Source organism: Triplophysa dalaica, chromosome 14, assembly GCF_015846415.1.
Source record: "Triplophysa dalaica isolate WHDGS20190420 chromosome 14, ASM1584641v1, whole genome shotgun sequence".
NCBI lineage: Eukaryota > Metazoa > Chordata > Actinopteri > Cypriniformes > Nemacheilidae > Triplophysa > Triplophysa dalaica.
This window is the reverse complement of record NC_079555.1, coordinates 8,555,733-8,567,791: the sequence shown is the minus strand read 5'-3', so window position 1 is coordinate 8,567,791 and position 12,059 is coordinate 8,555,733. Positions and strand designations below refer to the sequence as shown.

Here is a 12,059-nt window from a genome sequence, read left to right as displayed (position 1 = left end):
ATCGTTTAAATGCCAAGGCCTACCTGAGCATTGTTTCTGACCATGTCCATCCCTTTATGACCATGTACCCATCCTCTGATGGCTACTTCCAGCAGGATAATTCACCATGTCACAAAGCTCAAATCATTTCAAATTGGTGTCTTGAACATGACAATGAGTTCACTGTACTAAAATGGCCCCCACAGTCACCAGATCTCAACCCAATAGAGCATCTTTGGGATGTGGTGGAACGGGAGCTTCGTGCATCACAAAAATCTCCATCCACTGCAAGATGCTATCCTATCAATATGGGCCAACATTTCTAAAGAATGCTTTCAGCACCTTGTTGAATCAACGCCACGTAGAATTAAGGCAGTTCTGAAGGTGAAAGGGGGTCAAACACAGTATTAGTATTAGTATGTGTATTAGTAGTGTATAACATACATTACTATGTCTTCAGAGGTGTACCTTTTATAAAGAAGCGTTATGTTTTTATTACATTAGAATGAGCTATTTCTATCAACATAGACTGCAGGTCCTCTTTCTGGGAATTTGCCATGTTTTTACAGAAGACTTAAAATTACAAACTGCTGTACAAAGTGCGTTTCGTAAATATGTTGCCCCATCCAGCAAAGAAGCAAAAACATGACGACATCTTTGTCCAGTGAGTCGCCATAGAACTTCGCAAGGCAGTTGAGAAAAAAAATCTCAACGTTGCTCCTTAGAAATACTATTATAAAGCATTAACTTTTCCCATCAAAACCATTACAAAATTTATTTTCGTAGTGTGTTTTGGATATTAAATCCAATGAGATTAAATGTTGTTCTATTGGTTTCTGCCAATGACTCAACCATAGAAGCCAAGACCCAAATCATGGACATCATAGAAAAGAGTCAACTTCCGGTATTTTTACTTTCTCCAAACAAGGGATGGCAAAACTGTGCTGAAATTAAGCACCGATGTGCTAAAAGACTGTCATGGTCAGCATTTAAATCAACTCTGGCCTTCCCAACTGATGGCCATTTTGAATATCAGAATGGAAAGGCAGCATTAGTAGGAAAGACTGAACTGCAGTGCATAAATGATGCTGCAATGCCATGCAGACTCAGTACAACAGTTTATAATGAAAAAAACTTTACATTAGGAGTAATAAAGTAGATTGGGAGCATTGACAGTCTATAGTGCTCCATCAGTCAAAGAAAACAGAAGAAATGGATAGAAAAAAGGATGCAGATTTGGATACTGCAATGTTTGACTAGTGATTAGTCAATTAACAAGTGCCTTAAAGGGACAGTGCAGCAAAAACGTAAGATCATTTTTGGTAAATCATCACCCCTTTAACATCAATACACTCTACCATCTAGTGAATGATTTTTTTTTAGTACCACACCTCAAATGAAACTAGACTAGAAAATATCATTTTTTCATAAACCATTAGACGAAGGCAAAATTATATCAAATTCATGACACCAGTGTGAGCCAATTAAAATCAATATGTACATTTCACTTATGCACATTACAATTTTTGTGTAAAATCAATACTCACACTATTTATATTAGAAAACAGCTTAGAAAAGCGCATATGTTTACAATTTGGGATGCACCTTATATCTTAACGTGGTGATGGACCAGAACAACATAACAGGACAATATAAAAGTCTGTTGGCAATGGTTCTGTGTCCATAAATAAACATTCTTTTCTAAGCGTTGGAGGCTGGTGTTTGTCCTGTCCACCTGGCTGAACAAGAAGCCACCAGGTGTTGACGGTGATGTCTAGGAAGGCTCAGCATGATTTATGCTATAGCGGTATGCTTGGTCAGCAGCTCAACGGAGGCCTTAACACACATCAGCAAACAGGGACCCAGGGCTTACTGTCCACACCAAAACAAACACAGCATGAACCAAAATCAAATTTAATGCTATATATATATACAGCCACAGAAAACTATGAGACCATTCCAAAAAAAATGTTCTACATTTCTTCATTTCTTTTTATTGTTTGCTCATATGCAATACATCTCTGAGGTAGCTCCTGTCAGATGTCATTTAGACTGTTAGAAGATGTCTCTAAGATGTATTTGATTTGCAATATATGTAAAACCACCTTTCTAAGATGTTAATCATAAGTTTTCACGTTTAAACAACACAATGCTACTGTTTTACATGTATTTTAGGATCTGTTCGAAAATGTATATATGATGGAACATCATTGATTTTTTCACAACTTTCACATGTCTGCATTCTCTCAGTCTTTGACATTGCTGTTGGGTGACCTTGTCACTCCTGAGCTTTGCTTTTGTTCAAATTCATCCAACACTGGACTAAAAATGGTCAAAATACATGCAGAAATGCTGATTAAAGGCAAAATCTTTTAACTTTTCTGCAGCTTTTCTAAACAAACTAAATGATGGCGTCGCATTGACGTGGAGTGTGAAAGAAGGCGAATAAACTCAAAACCCCATATAACCTACACTGGCTAGTAATGAGGTGCACAACCAGGGAAATATGTTTGAAATCTCAGGACAACATCCTGTTAGGAGCTGCTCTAATGACTTTGTGCCCAGACTTCATGAGGGTGTTGAAAAATGGGTTGAAATCCGTCATGAAATATTCATTCTTTTCTATTACATCTGCAGCAACAAATAGACCCCCAAAACAAAAAAATGGTCTGTCACCCTCCTGTAAAATTTGCTCAAGGCATTTTTGAAAGTGTAACTGAAAGTTGAATTACTGAATAACAATGACTGACATGCTGGACTGAAGCCCCCTCGCACACCTGTGCTAAAGCGAAGACCTAATAAACCGAGAAAGCATTATTTCTGATCCATGATCCATAAAGACAAGCCCTCAACAGAATAAACAATGGGACATACAAGACAGCTCATAATGAAAGAATATTATCTGGGGCTGATGGCTAATACAGAGGGGGTAAATGGGCTCACTGTGAGGAAATATGATCTCATAACCGGAGATTTTCCACAGGGAATATGTGTCACCCTTTTGGTATAAAATGGAAGGCGCACGGGATGATTAAACTTTTTTGTCCTTTGCAATGAAAGCATTAAATATAGCAAGCAGGTTGTGAGGCATATTGCCACTCAAAGTGTTAGGAAAAATAGGTATCAAGAAATATCCATGCATGCTTAATATACAATGCCTGTGTTTCTAAACAGCCTGTGGGGGGGTAACCCAGAATAAAATGCCACGTTACATTGGGAGATGTAATTCGACGGATTTGTCTCAGCCTCTTTAAATGCAATTTTGCATATTACAAAATGTTGTTGCTAAGAAACATATTGACTGCTGTTGCTAGGAAACAATTAATTGGCTCATGTCTTAGTGGAGCTGTAACGTCTCGTACGTTTGTCTTAAAATAGATGAAAGCTTACAGCTATGCTCGCATATTCTATAAGAAGTCAACGCCACACCTTTGCATTTATTAACAAGCTATACTGCTGCAAATGATTTAATAATGTATTAATCATTTCTGGTATGTCTAAATATGTCAGAAACCTTTTAGATTTGAAATGATCTCAGCTATATTTCTCAATGAAGATAACATAAAGGTGACATATAATTGCACTGATTTGGTTTGAACAGATTTTTACCAGATGCAATGAACTGATTTCTATAATGAAAAGAAGAGAATTTATTCAATAATATTACAGATGTTTCCTTGATTTTCCATTTTCTGTAATTAAAATATAAACAAATAAACCTTGTCGTTGTTTAAATAATAAATCATAAAGTGCCTGAGCATGACCAGAGCTCATTTCTGTCTGTTCTAACCTTAAAAAGAAATACTTTCTTAAATTACAACAAACAAATTTACTTATTAAAAAATTACAGAGCATCTGCTCATCTCTGGAAACCAATATATTAAATTGCTTTTTAATAAATTGTTTTCCCTCTCTGAACGAGAAGCGACCTCTTGCTGATCAAAACATCTGAAACGCACATTACCATGCCAGCTGTCTCTCCAAACCGCTAAATGAAACTACTGTTAACGGTTCCCTGGAATAAGCCAAAAGGGTAAACAACAGAAAAAAGATCATCCCTTTCAAGATAACAGAACACAACAGAGTCGGGCGAAGGCTCGCTCCCACATACGGTCCAAACCTGCGGCTCAACCTAGTTAGACAAAGCTTCCGGGAATTGAGGGAAGAGATTCAATCACAATCGCATTAGCAGAGCCTGAAAACAGAAGTCATGGTATAATGCTGTTATTCAGCCAGGAACAAATCCATTCACAACACCGGATCACAGTTTGCTGAGAGTTTACAAAACCGGGATTAAATCCCAGTCGGGTGGAAAATGAAGAGATGACAATACAGACGTGCTATTGCAGGAGAGTAAAGATTGAGCCGTGTCTTCATTATTGTATGTGAGCGTGTATGTGTGCTTGTCCAAAGTAAGAGGACAAAGACACACAACGTTTTTTTCCTACTGGGCACTGCAGGTGTCTTAACCGCATGGAACATCTTTTGCGGTAACTCTAGGCATTCACACAGTTTCAGGAACATGAAAGAGTGAAGTCCTTCATCTGCTTCAGCTACTTCATTTAACTCTTCCCACCCAGGGAGAACAGTTAACAATGACAGTCTTTTTTAATACATAAACTATAGATAAAGTGTGACATTGTCTGAAAGACAGAGCGTATATCTCTGTAAGAAGGGGAGAGTCATGGAATCAGCTTTTTCTTGTTCCTTTGAACAAGGGAGTGAGGGATAGTTCACCCGAAAATGACATTTTTGCCGTCATGTACTCGCCCTCATGTCATTTCAAACCTGTATGACTTTCTTCTGCAGAACACAAAAGAAGATATTTTGAAGGTACCTATATTGTACAAACACAAAACCAATGCAAGTCTAGGGGTACCACAGTTGTTTGGTTTGAAATGACAAGATGGTGAGTAAATTATGACAGAATGTCCATTTTTGGGTGAACTATCCTATTGACATGGGTACTGATATTTAAAAGGTTATTAAAAAGTGCAGCTGATAAAAACTATTATTGTAAAATAAAGTAAAATAAATAAATGCATATTATTTTTTTAATAGAAACATTAACTGCTGCAATGTTTTAAACATTCAAACAATAAAAACAATTACATAATTCGCTATCCAGCTACTAGTTGACATTTATACTTGGGAAGTTTTTACTTTTATGTTACAAAAAAAAATATATATATTTGACCCTGGACGACAAAACCAGTCTTAAAACTCAATTTTATGAAATTGAGATTTTTACATCAACTGAAAGCTGAAGAAATAAGCTTTCTATTGATATATGGTATGTTAGGATAGGACGTTATTTGGCGGAATAACAACTGTTTACAAAGCTTGAATCTGAGGGTGCAAAAAAAGCTAAATATTGAGAAAGTCACCTTTGAAGTTGTTAATCTGAGGCATTGTAGCAGGCCACCCACTCACAAAAAGAAAGTTTTTATACATTTACGTCATGGAACATGATCTTTACTTAATATCCTAATGATTTTTGGGAAAAAATAAAAATCTGTCATTTTTACCCCGACAATGTATTTTTGGCGATAACTAAAAATGTTCCCGTGCTGTTTAGTTGTCCAGGGTCACATATAAGAGACCAAAGAGTTATATATACACTTAAATTAAAATTTTATGAAATTTTACCGATTCAATTTACAGGATTTTCACAGATTTAAGAAATGAGGTAAAAATCTCAAATAGACTGCAAATTAATATGTTAGGTGCAAAATGAAAAACATATACATTTTATTATACATAAATGTTTTTTTTTTTTATCTGGCGCCTCAGCTGCTTATAGTGTATAATATAAAAAATCTTCCCATCGGAACACAGTAAAATATGCTCAATACCGGTGCGAACACATCACAACAAACCATTTCATCTTCTAAATGCAAGTCGTAGCAACGCTCTATTTTCTAAATATATAAAAAGCAGCAATCAGTTTGAAGTTTCATGATTTCAGTGTATGCATTTGAATTATGTATCAAGATTAATGTGCCAGTGTCTGCGTTAACTGTATGTGATTTAAATCAAGTTGATTTAGTCGTGCTGGCAGATTCAGCAATGAAAAGAACATACGCTGAACGTGCAAAGGCACCTTACAATAATCTTTATTGCCTTCGTCTCTCATGTGGAAGAAATTACTTAAGAGAAAGCGCCAGACAATAGATCTATAGTCTCAATCCCTCCGCTAAGCAAACCTTATTAAACCAGATCGCTAAATACATGTCAATCAAATGCTCGGTGGGTTTGACCTTTATTAGTTTGACATTTGGAATCCTGAGGGCATCTCGAGGTTGGGTTTCATAGCAGGCTTGTGGTCGACTAAGGGGACTCAAATAAAGAAAGTTAATTGTAGTTTACCTCAGAGAGCACAAAACAAACCGAGTGATTTTCAAGTGCAAATCTTTTTTCACACCCCACAGGCAGTGGGAGGCTTTTCTGAGAACAATGTTGTAGTCACCAGCAACAAACATGAACAGGGGCTCTAATTATAATCACCTCTCGTTGAGTTTCCAGGCAATTTTAATCAGGCATCTTGACGCTGGGAATTATCCTCACAAAGACAGGACTCTATAACAGTGACAGCCTTTAGTTTAGATGATGAGCAAACATGGGTCCATATATCTGTGCCACGGCAGGAGAGTTTCGCAAATCATTGATTGAGACAGCAGTCAGGAAATCAGGTGCTCCAGCTGCTTTTGTGCTCACTTCCATGAGCCATGATGGTGATGAGGCAAGAATTTACAATCTGTTCAAAAACAAAGTGTCATCAGACTTTCTTTCAGCTTTTCTTCTTCATCCACACAATGCATGAGATCAAAAGACACCGAAGACTACTTTCTCTGTGTTTCTTAAAAGAAAGTAATGCTATGAGAAAGTCTGTAAAACATCTATAATTCATTACAATTAACATTTAAGGGCGAAATGTTCCATTAAAAAGGCAAGAACCACACAAAGATAATAAATAAGGTCTTCAGGGTTAGGTAAGGGTCAGCATATCTCACTGACACCATTATTCACACGCGGTGAATTTCACCAGCAATGAAGCTTAATGAAAAGCTGTGCAAGATTCATGCGATCAAGTTCACAGTTTAAACGTCATCGCAACGAGCTATAAAACGCATCCGGAGACGAACGGCTCTGGCCGCGGACAGCAGTTCATCATAAAAATGCAGGAGCAGAGAGATTTACAGTATAAGCCTCAGCAGTTTAATGAACAAGAGAAGACAAGCGCAGTGGCAGCCCTCAGCTCCGACTGTGCTGCACTGGAGCGTGTGGACTGCTAGATGCGTTTCACACGCTGGTAGCTCAGAGATGTGATGCCCAGAGCTCTGCATGCCTGTGAAATTACCACTTTCCACCTTATAAGAATGGATATATTGAAACATACCTGAGTTCTGTTTAAAGGGACAGTTCACTCAAAAATACAATTCTGTCTTCATTTGCTTTCAAATCTGTATAAGTTATGTGTTCTGATGAACACAGAGAACAATATTTGGGAGAATGCTTAACCAAACAGTTATCGGGCACCATTGACCACCATAGGAAAAATCCAATTGTAGTCAAAAGCGCCCCATAAATGTTTTCTTTCCTACATTCTTAAATATCTTCTGTTTTGTTCATAAGAACAAAGACATGTATACAGCAATTTTTTCTACTATGGTAGTCAATCGTGGCCAAGAAATGTTTGCTTACAAGCATTCTTCAAATTATCTTTCTCTGTGTTAATAAGAACAAAAAAATGCATACAGATTTGAAACCCGAGGGCGAGTAAATGAAGACATTTTTTTTGGTTGAACTTTTCCTTGCAATTTTAAGTTGCAATTAACAAGCTTAGAATTTGGACCGAAATTGAAGATATGGGCTCAACAAGCAGAATATTAAGGACATGCTTTTTATTTTAAGGTATCGTTTTAAATGAATTCAAATTAAACTAACTCATGGCCATGGCAACAAGAGGGGTTACGGAAATCTTGTTAGATTAATAGTTTAAAGATCAATCGCCAACTGTGTAAGACAAACTAATTCTCACATTTTTAAATTAAGTGTTAAAATAAGATGCAATTGTAAGTATATTCACAGAGATCATGTAAAAAAACAGAATTTTTGTCAGGGTGAAGATATAGGAAAGACTTCATGAATGTCAATCTAACATCCTTCCTTTGTTTCTTTAAACATTTACAAACCCAACTGTTATAACTATTAAACAATATCAATTAAACAATTCAATACAAATGTACACAAATACAAATACAAAACTTTCAAAAAACACTTCCGAACATACGGCAGCTTGAGACACGGAGCCAGGTTCATTAGGACTGAGCCAGCTCAAGGAAACATTATTGCAAACATTAGAACATGCACATGCTTTGGAACTCATACATATTCATCTAACATGAACTTGTGCTTTAGTGGGTAAAAGAGAGGAAGTTAAAAATGAATTGTTATTGAATATGAACAGTCTTATATACTTTGTCCAGCAGTAAGCATTAAGATCCTTTAACCGGCCAGTCCGGTTAAAATCAAAGCATAGTGAAGCCTTCTGTAACCTAATCAGCAACAAAATTCCAATGACCCTTTTATTAAATTACATCTGAGCATAATGCAGCGTAGTAAAATGTACACCCAGAAACTGAGTAAATGCATCTGAATATAATCTCAGATTTATGTTCTGGAAAGCATGTCTAGTTTATACTCTCTATCTTTGACACTTTACATTGTCTGTAGGTTTTATAATTTATCTTCTGTAGCAAAACTGATCATCAGCTTTATGAAAAGCAACTAGGCTATGTTATGTTACATTACTGTATAGCACTAATTCAGTTCTTACAGTAATAAGGAATTTAAAAAAAATATCTCAAAAAAACAAAATGTTACTTTCATTTCATGTAACACGTATTTGTTGGTTTATCATATGGAAAAGTATGTCTACGATTATTTGTTTTGATAATCCATTTATTCTGTATATAATTGTCTAAAATGTTATTTAATGACTGAATTTTGCAGTACTGCCTGAAGTTTTATTATTGAGCATCTGTTAAACAATCTTAGAGCAGCAATATGTCACGGTCTTCACAGACACCATGTGATTTTTTCCAAAATAACCGTCAAATGTCATAAGTGGTTACCAGGGAAACTAGGTAACCGAGGTGACACGGTAGAACCAGAAGCAAATGAGCAATAGTGAGAGAGACTAAGCACAGACAGAATGTGGGCACTATACTCATAATGAGGCAATGGTCAATACCCCTAACCTTTGATCGGCATCGCAAATTTATAAATATTTGTTATTCATAAAGCTGCTATTTTCCACATTTAACTCAATAAGTTACAAAGCTCTCTTTCTTGTAGAGTTACTTACAAATACATTACCCTAGATTTATTACCAATCTGTATGACTTTCTTTCTTCTTTTTTGAAGAATGTTGGTAACCAAACAACATTGGACCCCATTTATTTCTATTGTATGTACAATTTTAGATTTTGGGTGAACTATCCCTTTAAAAATCACATTGTATATGAAGAAAATAAATGGGATTTTTTTAAACTTCTGAAAGCTCTCATACATCAGCTGATGAAAGTGTCAAAGCAGCTGCTTAGTATACAGTGAATTTAAACTGACAGGTAACAATATATTAGTCCTAAAACTGTGTGCTACATCCCTCCATCTACTTCAGTTGATCTCTGCCGATTGAGGTAAACTTGTGTAAAATAGCTCCCAGCCCACTCTGTCAAAAATCCCTTCCTGTATGCATAATTACTGTTTGCCATGTGACAGCCTCATTAATATCAACCCCGGCATCAAACAAAGGCTTCGGGGAGCGCTGCACAGCCAACCTGTTCAAAAGGCGACAGTTCCCAGCTCGGAATCCAGATGAATTTCTGCATTTCCATTTTAAACAACATCTACACCTACGACAACGGCGTTTTCTTCTCACACTTCAATGCACGAGAAAACACCCATACAGCGCAACATCGCGCAAAGTGAGCTTGAACGTGATAAAAGACAAAGAGCTGCTCATAGAGAAACTAGACAGACTGATGTGAGGAAAAAAGTTAAAGAAAAGAAAGATGCAACGCTTTAAATGAAACTCCATTGTATCATTTTTCACAGTTAAAACTGAATCTTTGCCCCAAACAGAACAAAAACGAAATGGAGTGAATTCTCTAAGCGTTCTTTATTTTAAGTCTTAACAAGAAGCACAGCGTTAGAAATGTCTGGGTACAGTTCAAGCATCTGCACTAAGAAGTAACTAATGAGACTAGCTCATTAAAATGGTTTGTGCAGGACAGGCAAAGGAAAATGAAATGTGTTTAATGAATTCTTGGTTTTCTCTTGTTTCTATCATCTCCCCGCGGTGGCATTCTGCTTTAGCCACTTCCAATTGCTAAATGACCAATTAAAACGATGTTGCAGAAGTATTAAACTTTAGCGGTGCCATGGCAGGGGTGATGATGGCCCTTGTGTGTTTGAATAAAAAAAGATGGTGTTTATATATATCCCCCATCTTTATCAATTCTGACAAGTATTGTTCTACAAAATTTGAGTTGTTTTGGACTTCAATGTTGCTTTGCGCTAATTTTGAGAAGACGTGTAGCTTAAAAGAATTTGAGAGTAAACATTCCTGTGATTTTTTTTTTAGCATAAACACTATTGTGAATATTCTTTCAGAGATACAGTAGAAACACACTGTAACATAGACCATCTGCCAGTCCTTTACACATGATGGGCTATCAGTGATCTGTGTTTTTGAAGACTTCCTTGCAAATATCACATTGAACACTGACAGTATACTGCACTTGTTTTTCTCACTTCATAGCACGCAGAGGACAAAAAGCAAGCGGGTAAAATGTCAAGATGATTCGCCTGAGAACGACAAATCAGTTGTGCGTACGGATACTACGGTCTGTTGACGGCGGAAGATGTTTTTTTTCATGAACTGTGGCTCTGGTCTTGCCACTTTGCTCTTTTGTTCTGACAGGTTGACGGAGAAGAAGAGAAATGCTCTCCGTGTTGACACTAGTGCTCCAGTCTTGAGCTTGTTTGCTCGATGCGTTTGAAGCGGAGAGAATTAGCAAAGCAGAGAAAAGAAATCAATCACAAAGGAAATACCGCGACAAACTTCCTATTTATTGAAAAGGCTACTTTAATGTTACCTTTAATGTTTTGACTACAATTAGCTCATATCTAATGCAACAAAGAAGTGATGTGTTAGGCCTACATACTGTAAAATCTCAATTTGTTATGACACATGACAGTTTTGGATGCAAATGAATTATTCAATTTGACCGGTGTCATAACAGATGTGTGTCCCCCTACACATAATCACACCTCTAAAAATGCACATAAGCTCCAGTGCAAATTGATGCCTGGTGTGTGAGAACATGAATATTTCATGGGCAAAATGAAAATAACACATTTACATTAATAATTAGCAGCAGCCTTTAACCTTCTATTGAGAACAGAGGACTAGATGGTGAGTGATGGAGAGGCATAAAGGGAGAGAAACACTTATCGCCAGCGCCTGTGGCAAAAATCTCTTTGGTTTTAGCCTCGGCTATTTGATTATTAACTCTCAGACAGGCATCAGACTCTCTCATGATGTTGAGCCTGAGGAATGGGTTGAATCTTTAGAGAAACAGCTGTGATGGAGAGAGTGAAAAAACGAGGACCATTTTCCGGCGAGGGCTGAGTTTGTCTGTTTCAGGCTTGGCTATATTACAAACAACTCTGGAAAAAATGTCAATAGTCCAGGGGCTTTCAAATGCGAATCATCCTAGATCTCTAACATACTAACCTGTCAGCAAGTTTCAATGATTTTCAGTGCCAATACATTGTGCAGAAAGGTTACATTAACAGCGCAAGAAAGGCTTGTGGTGCTATGCTTTATATTGGATGACAGTTGCTGTTACGCTAACACTTTGTTGCGTGATTCTGGTGTTCGGTATTTATCACAATGCCACTACTGCATCCCATAAAACAAAATAAAAAATCAGGAGTTACATAAAGTCATCCAGCAGCAATGTGAAAGAGTTGAGCTAAAATCTCATAAAAATATGTATTTTCCTAAA

At 36.8% G+C, this 12,059-nt stretch overlaps 1 protein-coding gene across 1 annotated transcript in view; it reads right to left on the bottom strand.

The window, feature by feature from the left end:
- The window catches only part of necab2 (N-terminal EF-hand calcium binding protein 2), a 66,955-nt gene that overhangs the window by 25,237 nt on the left and 29,659 nt on the right, over positions 1-12,059 (bottom strand). The gene's annotated exons all lie outside the window — the stretch shown is intronic.